Consider the following 12,252-nt stretch of genomic DNA (forward strand, 5'->3'; position numbering starts at 1 on the left):
TAGGTGTGAGGAGTAGTCAGTAATACATTTGGCACCTTGCAATCTGGTGTGGGAACAAAGTTGGCTTTAGAGACCCAACACTGCCCAGTCCAGCAAGGGGAAGCTAGAGTCCCGGGGCAAGTCAGTGTTTAAGGCAGATGGACTTGGTAGGAAGTTCAGGGTAGACTGGATGGCATAAGATGGCAGGTATAGTAACAACTAAATGTATTTGGAATTCATTGCATGCCAGGTGCTTTTGCATCATTGCCACCTTTGATCCTCCTAGTCTCCGATGCAGAATGTATAGTTGTTATCTCCATTTACACAAGAGGAAACCAAAGCACAGAGAGGTGAAGCAAGTTGCTCTCAGTCACCCAGCTTGGAGATCGCAGAGCTGGGATCCTACTATGCTTCCAGTGTAAGCGAGAGAAAAGACTCAAGAGGCACACACCATAAATGTCAAAAACAAGCCAACCTGCCCTTTGGGGAGGACCCTCATCTCACTGGCAAGTGTCTCTCGGGAGGGTGACCTGTGTCATGCTCTGGAACCCTAAGAGTGTGGTTGATAGAAACCTCCGGGAAGAGATTCAGGCAATGTTCTCCTGCCTGGGGCTCTAGAATGGTTCTCAGGCAAGGTTAAGAGAGGTCCAAGAAATACCTCTGTGAGCCACCTAGACCTTCTGAGTTGTCATTGGTCACCTCGGTGTTGTCAACCTGCCCAGTTAAAGAAGACTTGGAATTGCCCCAACCCTTGCTGCCTTTCCAGTGGCTGGGATTTCTGGCTCCATGTTTGGGCACGATGCACTTGCATCGTTCTAGTAATGTCCTGTCCCGTATCAACTGCCTCTCAGGGTCTGTATTTGCTTCATTTTTGCTGCTCTGGTTGCTCGGTATAAGCAGAGGACAACTGTGGATTGCAGTTTTGTTCCCGATAGGAGGCGTGAAAAAGAAGGTTCCTTGAAGGAAATCGCAGTATTGGATCCAAATGCTGAGGAGTGCTTTTAGAAGTGAAAAACCTTGTTCCTCCTTGGATGGCCCGTGAGGCAGGCGGCGGCTGTGCCGTGTGGCCCCAGCAGCCCTGGCTTTTCAGGGCCAGCCTGGATCCACCATTTGTGGGCGGACCCGGGGCAGAGCCTTTGATGTATCTTTCCGACGAGAACCACGAGGGTCCGGAGCCAGGTAGTTCCGACACTCCTAGCTGAGAACAGGTGCAGGGCAGGGAGCACGCAGGGCCAGAGTGACAAGCCAGTGATACTCCCACGGTGGAGAAAGTTAAGAGCGCTTTGCAATCACAGAGAAGCAGAGTGCTAATAAGGTAATTAGCACCTTTTCTCCGATTAGCCGCCAGGGAATTCTCGAAAGAGATGAAACAGAGCTGTGAAAAGATCGTGGGCAACTGAGAAGTGAGAGAAAGCAAATAGCCTGTACTCTGTGCATAAAGGAATCAATATATGTTTTAAAAGTGGAGAATGGATCTCTCCCACTGCTGCCCCAGTGGCTTCCTTTCAGACCCTCACACTTGCCTCCCACCACAGGACCTTTGCACACGATGCTCTTTCTTCTCCTCTGTGCCTACATCACTCCTACTCCAGCCTCCCTTCCTCGGGGGTATCACTGACCATCTAGACTGTTTAGTTTCCTTCAGTGTGGGTTTTTCAAGCACCCTAAAGCTTTCCTTCAAATTATGAATGTCATTACTGATTTTACATTCATGTGATTATTTGATTAATGGTTGTCTCTCCCTTTGAGACCATAAGCTCTGTGGATACAGATTCCATGGCTGGTTTCTTTCTTTTTTTCTTTTTTTTTTCCACCACGGATCCCCACCCTTTGGCACAGTGCCTGGTACAGAGAGATGAACAAATAATGGAATTAATTAGCTAAAGACACAGTTGAGTGATCTTTGAAGTTGGTGAAGCTGTTGCTATTTGTCATTCCCATGAAGAAACTGAGGCTCTGAGGATCAGTGAGATAAAGTGACTTTCCCAGAGACACGTACATGCCTTATAAACTGGCATTTGTACAGAACCCTTGAGAATCTGAGATTTTATTCCTCTTCGCTTTAAACACGGGCGTCATGTTGCTTTTTGGCGAAAGTAGAAGTTTTAAACGTTTAGATGAAAACAAGCATACAACAACAGAAACAAAAATGAAAGACAGACGACAGTGGATTCTGTTCAAGCTCCATACTCCAGGATCAGCTACACGTGAAGAAGGTCTGTCTGTTGCCTTTAACTAGCCTGGTACAAACCTTGGTGTTCTGGCCAGCAGCTCAGAGGGGCTGGTTCCAGCCCCGGGAATAGTTTTGCTTCTTAACCACCACTTTGAGCCAGAAAACCTTCTGAGGATGATGCAACGACTTTCAGGAACGACGTGGAAACGGTGGTAGGAACCAACACCCAGTGGCTGCCCGAGATTCGTGAGCATGATGCATAAGGTGCCGGAACTTTCTGCCCAAAGGCCATGCAGCCTGCTAGGCTTCCTGGCATAGGGAAGTTGGAGGTGGGGAGGGAACCTGAGTTAAGTGTCTTCCTTGGTGCTGTGTGACTTGAGAACCTAATTCACGTTGACCCACCCCAGGCAAGACTCCTCGCCTCATTCAAAACAAACCAGTCAACCAAAACAAAAGCAAAAATTGAATCAGACCCCTCTGTGTGCTGGGGATACAGTGATTAGTAAGACGAAGTAGAACAGATGAAATAAAATATCACACGTGGTGCCTGCCTGTCTGCAGTCAGTGTAAGTTCCAGTGGGGGACAGACGCACACTCAACACACACACACACTCACACACTCAGTCTCATGCACTCACTCAAAACAGCCTATAAATAAATGTCAATTAACAGCCACATGACGTGCTATGAAAATACAAGAAAGAGCCTTAGGAGGGAGGACGTTGACCTAACCAAGGAGGTCTGGAAGAGCATCTCTTAACAAGTGAGAATTTGGCAATGAAATAAAGGCTGAGTGAAAATGAGAAGGTGCCACCTGAAAGTGGGTTCGTCTCTTGGCAGAAGTGGGGCCAAAAGACACAACCAAGCCAGACCCTGGGATCAGGAAGTGGTTTGCGTGCAACAAATAGGGAGTCTACTGGGGATTTTTCCCCAAACGGTGCCCTCCCCCCCGAACAACAAAATTGGGCAAGTTTTAAGCTAAAGATGCATGCACGTTCGTGACGGGCTTGGCAAGGGAAGTCTAGAATTGGGGCACAAGTCATCCAGTAAGTTGACAGAGTCCAGGTCCTGATGGATCAAAGTCCCAGGGATCTGGAGGGTCGAAATCCTGGGGTCCTGGTGGATCAAAGTCCTGGGGGCCAGCAAGAATTGGCATCATCAGTTCTCTGGCTCCCTTTGGTCCAGTGTTTGCCCAAAGAGGGTTAAATCCTGCAAAAAAAAAAAAAAAAAAAAAAAAGACTGCAAAATGTGTGTTGGGTCAGTCTTTTGAAACAGCATTGCAAGTTTTATCACTGATTTATTGTCTCTGATATGGTTAGGGCATTTCCTGGCTTGGTAGTCCTGTTTGTTTTTACATTTTTCTGTTCCCTTAAAACCATTAATTCCTGAGGTCCATTTTTCTGCAATTGTAACATATCCCAGGAAGTTCCGCAAGAAATGTGCTCAGGCAAGTAGTGCCAGTCAGGCATCAATCACAAAATGTCTGGAGGTCTAAAACGACTTCTCTTATGTTAAGAAAACTGTGTCTCCTCTTTCTTTCTCCGGAAACCCCTGACCCTATCTGCTTACAGAGGGAGCTTTCCAAGGGAAATGGAACAGCATGAGCACGAGGGGATGAGGGGTCATCACTGTAGTGCGAGAGGAGAAAGCAAGGCAGCATGTGGTCTGGGACGAGCCTACAAGGTGACAGGATTCGGACCCTGCTGGCACCTATAGGCCACACTGTAGAGCATTTTGACAGTGAGTGGTCAGTGCCAGAGTGGAGGTAAACTCATGGGGCCAGGAGGGTGAAACTCTCTCCTGATTCAGGCAGTTGGCTGTAGGGATTTGAGTGTCCATAGGATCAACACCAAATCCTTCCCCCATCCCAACCAGACAGCCTGCGGGATAAGGATCTCATGATCCCAGGTGAGGGAAACCACATCCCTCCCCACACTCCCGCATCGGAGTGTCGGGAAGGTAGTGTCCCTTAGAGGCAGAAGGCTCATTAAAACCCCAACTCTTTTTTCGTCCCTGTGGTATCTCTGCTTTTCTGATTCGTGGGCTGAAAGCTTCGCCTGGCCAGGGATGAGCAAAACGAAGACAGTTGGTCTCTAATATCAGAACTGTCCAAACTCAGTCTCACGTGAGTTTCAGGAAAGGAGACGCCTTTGCGAGCTGTGAATGAGCCAAGTGTCGGACGGCCCCTCGGTGTTCTGTCTGTCTGTCCTGTTCAGACGAGGAGGTGCTGGCAGCCATCAAGGAGACAGCCCCAGAAAGGTGATGCAGTGTGTGCGAGCTGGAACAAGCCGCCGCCTCTGCCCCCGAGGACGTCTGAGAGGTGGTCCCCCTCTGCAGACCTTCCTCGTGCTCTTGGGAGCAGATCCCAGCTAGGTTGTCTGTTTGCCCTGCGAAGAAAGAGGGATGTCCAGAGCGAAGAGCTAAGGAAGGCCGCTCCTTCAGCATCGAAGGCGTATTGCGAGCGTACATTTCGGAATTAAAGAGAATCATTCGGCGTCCTTCTGCATAGAGGGAGCTACTTTCAGACTTTTTCTGTGTTTCCTTGCGTACGTTGCTTAGCCCAGCCCAACAGGAAGGGTGTGGAGGACCTGGCGAACGGGAAGAGAGAACAAGGGGTGGGACAGCCACCTGGCCCCTGTTTGAACCCCATGATCGAGAGGGCTTCTTCTGTCTCAGAATATCTTCGTGTTTGACAAGAAGCATGGTGCACGGTTCAGTTAGGAGGTGTGGGGGTTTCTTCTATGGTCTCCTTCCGTTCTTGTGTCTCCTTCCCTCCTGTGGGTCACTCTGAGGCCTGGCTTCTGTCCCCTCCACTCACACTCCAGTGAGCCTCTCCCTGCCCCGTGCAGCAGTACCTTCCAGTCTCTGTGCTCCCGGACCCTCGAGACACCTGTCACCCTCTCTCAAACTCATGAACCATGAGATCATGACCTGAGCTGAAATCAAGAGTCAGACACTTAACTGACTGAGCCACCCAGGGACCCCACCCCTACCCCAGCCTCGGACCCCCTTGGCCCCCTGGCTCACTCCCTCACCGAGCCACCACTCTATGCCTGGCATGGTGCCAGCTGGCAGGGGTGCAACCATGAGGTAGGGAGCAAGGTGCGTCACCTGTTCTCCACGTTTCTAAGTGACATTGCCATTCACCCAGCTGGCCTCCTCGAATCCCCCTCTCCTCCACACCCCAGAACCCCCTGCCAGTCCCCTCAGTTGGTTGCCGAAGCCACTGGATGCCACCTGCTTAGGACCCCCGGACTCTTTCTCCTCTGCTTTGTCCCCATCACCACTACCCAAGTTCAGGTGTCTCTCCCTGCCCTGAGATTGCTTTGGTGGCCTTTCCGCATGCCCTTCCTGTCTCTGTTATTTCGTCCTCAAGCCAGAGCTGTCCTTTCAGACAACAGAAATCTGGTCCCGTCACATCTCTGCTTAAAATTCTATAAGGATTCTTCTCATCAACCCCAGAAAACCTTAGCTCCTTATCTTCTTTTTCTGCTCCCTTTCTGTGTCTCTCCTCCCCCACCCCTGCCTCCATACTTCTCTCACCTCCCTCCTTCCTTGTTTTCTTCTTCTCTCCTTCTTTATTTTTCTTCTTTCTCTCTCCTTCCCCCACTTTCTCCTTAGCTGACTCCCCCCCCCATCTCCTTCCAGCAAGGATTTGAACATCTTCAACTCAGTGCCAAAATATTATTTACTAAGTTCCCTTATATGACAGACTCGACTGCAAATACCTTGGATACACCAACGAGCAAATGATCAGACAAGATATTCCTGACCTCATAGAGCTTATATTCTACCAGGGACAACCAGACAGGAAACAGTAAACATGGTAAGGAAGCCATAGGAGTTACATGGAACGTGAAGGTGTTAAGTGTTTGAAACCAGATCCTATGGTGCTCTACATCTGAGCCAGAAGCACGGGCCTCCCCTTGGGCCCACCTCCCCCCTTGCCCCCCAGCCTCATGCTTCCCCTATTCCAGGCATTTTTGCTTATGTTTCTTTGGCCCCAAGCTGCTTGCTGTTCTCTGTGCACGCCATATGCTTTATACTTCTGCAGTTTGCACACTGTGCCCTTTGCACGGACACTCTCTATGGGCCTCTCTGGCCTGTGCCCAGTTGCCTTCCATTTGGAAACAGTGAAGGGGTCACCTGCTCTGGACCCTTATGCCCCCTCTCACTGGGTCAGGTGGACTCCCTCTTTCTGGATCCACCCCTGGTTCCCTGTTCATTCCCGGGTCTTGGCTGTCAGCCCTTCTGGACTGTGGGCCCCCTGAGGATGGGCCGAGCTCTGTGGCTTTGTCACCGAGTGAGTCTAGGAGGCCAGCGAGGTTCCCTCACCTATCTCTGGTCTTGATTTTCTCATGTATAAAGCGGGAAGAAAGACAGCCATCCACGGGTTTCTCATGGTTGCCACAGGGTTGCAGCAAATACCGAATGCCTGAGGGTGACGTGTTGGGGTGCTCCCCGCCTCAGAGACTCTGAAGAAGGGGTCCCTGCCATGCCCAACGACTCTGGAGACGACGAACCAGCCTGAGCCTGCAGAGCTCCGCAGCCGACCGGGTCTTGGCCCAACTCCAGCCCTGAGTGTGACCGGAACTGGAGCCCCTGGGGCTGAGCAGGAACACAAATGGGCCGTCATCGATTGTGTTTTCTTCCTTTCAAACAGTCATTTGGAACCCTTTCCAGAGGCTGCACGTCACTTTGAATCCACATTGAATTGACATTCAATTTTCCCTTTTATGCCAGTTCTTAGGAAAACACTCAAACCGTCAATTTTTCTGTTAAAACCTCTCTCTTCCCACTCCCTGTTTACCATTTCCTAATGCCTTTTGAGCGCGGGGTTCAATGTGATGGTGAACTCAGGTCACAATGAGTCCATCCTCTTTTTCTGAGTTCCAGCGGGTCCTGCTTCCTACTCGTTGGGGGAAACAGATGGGTGTAGCCCTTGGATTCGTGCGTGTGCACACAGAGCACAAGCGGACGCGTGAGAATGGAGTGTCATCCTGTTCGAGGGGCCAGTGGCATCCATGTTTGGTCTCCTGGTCTTCAAGAGTATGAGAGATGAGCAAGCTTGATGCTCTTAAAATTCCTGGGTCTGTGTATGTTACGGGAAGCTCCACGTGCTGTTAGCTTTGTGGGGGAAGCGATTAGCACGCAGAATGTTATGTCCTAGTGGAATGGGGCCGATGAGAGGTGGCTAAATCTCTTGGTGTTGGTCTGGGGCTCGTTCTGCTATCTGGAAACATCCCTTTTAGAGGAAGAAGACAGTGAAGGATGATCTTGGGGCGGTATTTGAATATATGTAACAGGATCCCCTCCCACCCCCCCCCACCCGCCCCGTTTAACCTAGCAAGCAGGTTAAAATTCATAAAGAGGAGGGGTGCCATTGCTCGGTGGTGGGGAGCGAATGCTTTGGGATCGAACAAAATCCAAATTAATGCCCTCGGACGTGAACACTGTCTCCTGCATGTGTTTGTACCAATGGTTAAATGAGACGCCGTGGGGAAGGCGAGCGCTCCGCAATCAACAATCTGGAGACAGCAGCCAGTGTGGGTCAGGCACGATGCTGACGGGCTGTGCGCAGGGCTCATCTTATCGACGAGGCGGGTAGGTGGCGGTTGCTTTTCCTGTCTCTCGGCGGAGGAAACGGAGGCTTAACGCTGTTGAGTCAGTTTCTCAAGGCCACAGAGCTGCTATGTGGGAGAGCAGAGGTTTGAACTCAGCTCTGTGTCATCGCCAGATCAGTGTGCCTGCCACCACACCGACTCCCTTCCCGCGACTGCGGGGTCTGCGCTCTTGCAAAGCAGTTACAGCCCCCCTGTTACAGCGTGCGAAAGAACGGGAAGGGCCATGCCTGCTCGGTGGCCCCGTCCAGAGAAGGTTGTTGTCATAGCCCACTAAGTTGTAGGCTCCGCAGGGTCGGGGGTGACTGATGACCGCAAGGCTGCTCGGGGACTTTGGGTCCCTGGGGAACAGAGAGGTGGGTGGCAGTGTGCTCTCTGAAAGGATCCCCTGCCCCTAGGAGCTTCTTCCTTCCACCTGGTCCAGCGCCTCAGGCCACCATGAGGTCCAAGGGCTCCCCTTCACTCCAGGGAGGTCCATGAGGTCCAAAGGTCCCCTTTCACTCCAGGGAGGAACCTGGGAGAAGCCTCTCTAACTTCAGCTTCAGGCTCTGCTTGCTTGCTTCATGGATTTTTTTTTTTTTATTACAGTAAAACCCATATAACGTAAGGTTTACCGTGCAATCCTGTTAAAGCGTACAACTCGGTGGCATTAAGTACACGGCCCGTGTGATGCAACTACCGTCCTATTTCCGGAACTTTTTCATCGCCCCCAAAGGAAACCCAGGGCCCGTCGGCCAAGTTTCTCATTTCTGCCTCCGTCCCGGCCCCGGGCAGGCTGCGCGTCCCGCCTCTGCGGTTCGCCTGTTCCGGTCGCGTCGCGCACATGGCGTCACACGTTTTGCGTCTGGCTTCCTGTGCCGAGGAGAGGTAGCGAGAGGGGCTTGGAAGTGAGGTGTGGACTGGGGAGGGGAACGAGATGCCCTGTGCTCACGAGAGCCCTGAGCAGTGTGGACGTCGGATCTGTTCCCTGGGTGTGGAGGGGCGGGGCCACCGTTCTGTCTGAACCTGTTGGAGTCCCGAGCTCTGGACAGCAAGTGGCAAGAGTGGAGACACAGGGATACGAGCCCAGCCTCCCCCGAAGTTGTGCATTTGTTTCCCGCGTTCAGATTGTCAGAGCTCGGGCAGGAGAGGATTCCTGAGATCCGCCTCCGGCTCCTTCGACTTACGCCCGCGTTCGCGCCACACGCAGGCGGCCACACGTCCCCGGCTCCATCCGCACCCCTAACTCAGCCGCTGCCTCTCTCACTCCTTCCTTCACTCTGTCATTCATTCATTCATGCCTCCGCTTACTCATACCTTCCGCTAACGCGCTCCGAGCTCCACCAGATACGCGGAGCCGGGCTGGGTGCTGTTGCTGCGGAGATGAATTAGCATGAATCTAGTTGCATGGAGACAGATACTTAAATAGACACTCGGAATACCTGCTGACGAGATTGACGGTAGAGGCCTGGACAGCGTGTTCCGCGAGCGCCGTGGGGGTGGAGGTGGGGGAGAGGACAAAAGAGGAGGCGGCCGCTCCACGTGCGGTGGGTGAGCTGGCTCGTTTGTCTGCACTCCGTGGTTCACGGGGCTCTTGCCTGTCGCCAAGTCCTGGGTACCCAGCACCCCTCCAGGTAACCAGAGTCCCACTAGGTCCATTTTACAGATGAAAACGTGGAGGTGCGGGGAGACTCGGCGACTGGCTCCAGTCTGCAGCCGGGCCAGAGAACAGGAGGGAGGGTGGCCGTGCCCCGTGCAGTCCTTTGTCGCACGGCACACGGGCACGGACACCATCTGGGTGGCGGCCACCACTCCCCTGGTCCCTGGGTGGCTCCAGCTCTCTCCCGGGAGTGGGGATGGTTCACCCTGGGGAAGCCCCTCTTCCTTGCCTTCCCCACCGTACGTTCTGACTCACGGGCCCCCACCGCCGCAAAGCCCTTTGTCAAGTGAGATACAGGGACTGACAGGCTGTGACACGTGGCTGTCTCAGCCGGGGAGGCTGGATGGAAAGAACCCTGTAGCACCACTCCTCCAAGCTCGGTCCGTGGACCGGCATCTTCATTGCCACCGTGCGCTGAATCTGAATCTGCATCTGCCGTGGAGCAAGATCCCCCAGGGATTCCTGGGCTCATTAAAATAAGTAAGGACCTCTCGATAAGCCTCAACTTCCTCACCTGTAAAATGGGAACTGAAACACTTCTCCTGAAAGGTCACTTTGCAGATTAAACGGCTGCAAAACTCTCTGCTTAGCTGGCGAGCCATCCTCGTTTGCCCAGCCCTGCGGGGCTTGGGGGTGCTAGGCTCTCAGCGTGAGCCCCGGACGGCTTGTCCACCTGCTGTCAGCTCGGTGCCCGGCACACAGTCAGAGCGGCTGCGGAGTCGTGTGTCCTTACTGGGACATTTAGGAAACACGTGGGGAGGAGCCACAGGAGGGCTCTTCGCGTTTGCATTAATGCTGCGCTGGCGGGTGGTAGTGCTGTGGGTTTCCTTGTCGCCAGCCCGGTTGATTCTTTCGCGAGGACAACAACCCCCGTAATCCGAGCTCTCATGAATCAAGCTCTTGATGTGCGAGAGCCACACATGCATTATCTCAATCACAACAAGCTCCTTCAAGGAGGGAACAAATACCCTTCACTTCACGAACGAGAAAATGGAGCCTCGCAGGTACCCCATATCTTGAGTAAGAGGAAGGGGCCAAGGCTGAGCCCTCTGTGCCTTCAGTCGCGCCAACAGACAGACCCCCAAAGGGAGAGGTAATTACCTCCCGAGGTTCAGCTCTCAGAGCTCTTTGTAGACATTTGTTAGAGAACCAGGGGCATTTTGAAGACATTTCTACTCTAATGTTTACGGCCGGGGCCTGCCCCTCACAAGGGTTATGGGAAAGCCTGAAATTCTCCTTTTTCCACAAACAAAGCTGCCTCCTTCAGTCCGGCAGTGGCCCTCTGAGTGTGACAGCCAGAGACGAAAGCTTAACAAACAGGACCTGTTTGTGTTTTCTCCTTGCTGCAACAGCATAGCGACAAGCGATTATTGTTGGTGGCAACTTGTCCTGTCTTTCGTCTGGGTCATGGCAGCGGTGGCTGTCAGAGTCCCTTAGCGGGAGCCAGTCTCGGTGACATATTAAAGGAAAAACAGAAACAAAGGAAGGATGAAGGGCTCACGCAGGGAGGAGGGAGCTGTGTGGGGAGAGGCAGCTGATCCTGGGGAAAAAGTGCAGGTCAGAGACAGGAAGGGTGACAAGCGGAGGGACAGCGTAGTTTTGTAATCCAAGCTCAGAATGAATGCCGTTACTCTCCCACCTTTTTTCCTAGCCAACGTGATGTCAGGAATCATTGTTTGCCAGTGACCGAAAAGCTCATTCAAACGGGCTTAAGCAAAATGAGGTGATTAATTGGGACATGCAGTGGCAACGAGGGTGCGATGGCTTCAGGTGTGACCGGAACAAGATGCTCACCAAGCGTATCAGGACTTGGTAACTATCTTTCCGCTTCGCCTTTGGCGCTCAAGATGGTGCATGGTGGCCAATGGCTGCCAGAAATCCTGGCTGAGCATCCTTCCAGGTTCAAGTTTAACAATAAGAGAAACTGTCTTTGCCCAGTCACTTTTTCCAGAAATCCCAAGAGTCACGCTGATTGGACCTGTTGGGACACATTCCTCCCCCTGAACTGATGGCTGACACTGTGGGGTTTGGATGAGCCAGTGGGTTTGGCTGATGGCTCTCTGTGGAAATTCACTATTAACCAGGAAGGGAAGAGAGGGGATGCTCGGTGGTTGGAATAACAGGTGCCCGTCACGTGTCTCAGAGAGGCTTGTGCTTCTCTAAGAAAACAAACCTGAAAGAAAGGGCTTCTGGTGCATAGAGCAAGGCTGGTAGCTCAGTCACGGTTGGGACTGGGAGAAAAAGAAAAAAGATGCCCCATACTTGGGTTTATCAGCAGCTCGGAGACCTGACTCAGTGCTCATTGGTCTCTGGTCAGGTAGAATCTCCCTGTGGCTTTCTATGTGAGAGTGGCTGGACCCAGCCTCAGACAATCCATCATCACGAACGACCCGGTTTAGGAGCCTTGAGTCAGACACTCACCCGCAGGTTGACAGAGCACCGGGTGAAGCCAGTTTGGGCTTTTGCTGTGTCCTTGCACAGAAATAAGAGCCTCGGTCTCAGCAGGTGTCTCTTCTTGGCCAGGCTGCTAACGATCTAGAAAGCAGGGCTGGGTCCCAGAGCAGCAATCATCGTGTGGTTCTGAAGCACATAGAGGGCGTTGGGCTGTCCCCAACTAGTTGCGGTGGGACTCAAGGAATGCATCTCCCCATGCGTTTGTGTATTCTCTGTGTATTCTCTCCTCTGGCATCGCATCACTTGCTAGAGGAGGAGCCTGGGTCTGGATGACGGACTGGGACTGGGTCTGGAATGCCCAGGCAGACATGGGAGTTCTAGGCACACCATTGGACGTTAGGGTACCAGTTGACTCAACGGTAGATCGTTATGTGCAAACAGTTCTG

The 12,252-nt window shown here is 52.5% G+C and overlaps 1 protein-coding gene and 1 long non-coding RNA gene across 2 annotated transcripts in view; one reads left to right on the top strand and one right to left on the bottom strand.

Moving 5' to 3' along the window:
- GRIN2A (glutamate ionotropic receptor NMDA type subunit 2A) overlaps nt 1-12,252 on the top strand; it is a 373,011-nt gene that overhangs the window by 200,052 nt on the left and 160,707 nt on the right. The gene's annotated exons all lie outside the window — the stretch shown is intronic.
- Nucleotides 1,947-12,107, bottom strand: LOC123589659. The gene is made up of 2 exons (XR_006708428.1): nt 9,927-12,107; nt 1,947-3,361 (listed from the first exon to the last, which is right to left on the bottom strand). It is a non-coding gene; the product is annotated as an uncharacterized LOC123589659 (long non-coding RNA).

The sequence above is a fragment of the Leopardus geoffroyi genome, chromosome E3, assembly GCF_018350155.1.
Source record: "Leopardus geoffroyi isolate Oge1 chromosome E3, O.geoffroyi_Oge1_pat1.0, whole genome shotgun sequence".
Taxonomy (NCBI): Eukaryota; Metazoa; Chordata; class Mammalia; order Carnivora; family Felidae; genus Leopardus; species Leopardus geoffroyi.